We start from the raw sequence: 792 nt of genomic DNA, 5'->3' as shown, positions 1-792 counted from the left end.
GAGACATATGTCTGATATAGAAACAAAAAGAAGTCAAGTTTCCCAACCTTGTGCTCAAACACCATGTTGCATTTGTGATTCATATACAGTGGTATTTCTGAGGAAGTGTTTTGGAAGTGTTAGATATTTTTTGATTCTCCAAATGGAATCTGATTAGAGAAAAAACACCTTAGCGTTGTGCAAGTAGCATTGTCTAAGGCTAAGTAATGGATCCTGTGATGCATTTTCTGAAGCTTTCCAATTTCCAGTGGCTATGTTTGGGCACATGTCTTAAGTGATGGCATTATTTGAGTCTCTGTCAGCTGGTGTATCAGATATGGAAATGTCTAATGAAAGTAACTATATATAGCACTTAAAAAGGGAGGGATTTTGCACCATTCCCTGGCAAAAAAATCTTCACCTTGTTGAAGCCTTTGACAGGTTTACCTTTGTGTCATAGTTTTACCTATGACTTTAGTTGTGTTACTTCAGATTTAGATTAACGGATATGAAGGCAGTGTAATGTATTTTCTTTTTCCCCCCAGATATTTCCTCAACATTTATTATAGTTAGTTGCTGATAGTCTGCTGAGTGTTGTACAAGATCCAACGGAAGTAGTACTTGTCCTTAAGAGCTTACACATTCAACTCCTTATCATGTAAAAAATGTAAACCCTTACTCATGTAAAAAATCTTTAATTTCAGAAAGGATTTCCTTATGGAAGATGAGAGTGCACTCATATAAAGGGAGGGTATCTCACTGGGGGCTGGCATCTGGTATTCCAAAATTAGTCTGTAGTACAGTTAAGTACCC

At 36.7% G+C, this 792-nt stretch overlaps 1 protein-coding gene across 1 annotated transcript in view; it reads left to right on the top strand.

Moving 5' to 3' along the window:
* Positions 1-792, top strand: part of NT5C2 (5'-nucleotidase, cytosolic II) — a 41229-nt gene that overhangs the window by 965 nt on the left and 39472 nt on the right. The window lies entirely within an intron of this gene.

This window comes from Chaetura pelagica, unplaced genomic scaffold, assembly GCF_000747805.2.
Source record: "Chaetura pelagica isolate M959 unplaced genomic scaffold, ChaPel_1.0 scaffold436, whole genome shotgun sequence".
In the NCBI taxonomy this organism is placed as follows: domain Eukaryota; kingdom Metazoa; phylum Chordata; class Aves; order Apodiformes; family Apodidae; genus Chaetura; species Chaetura pelagica.
Note: the sequence above shows the minus strand (reverse complement) of the source record. Positions and strands in the feature narration are given on the sequence as shown.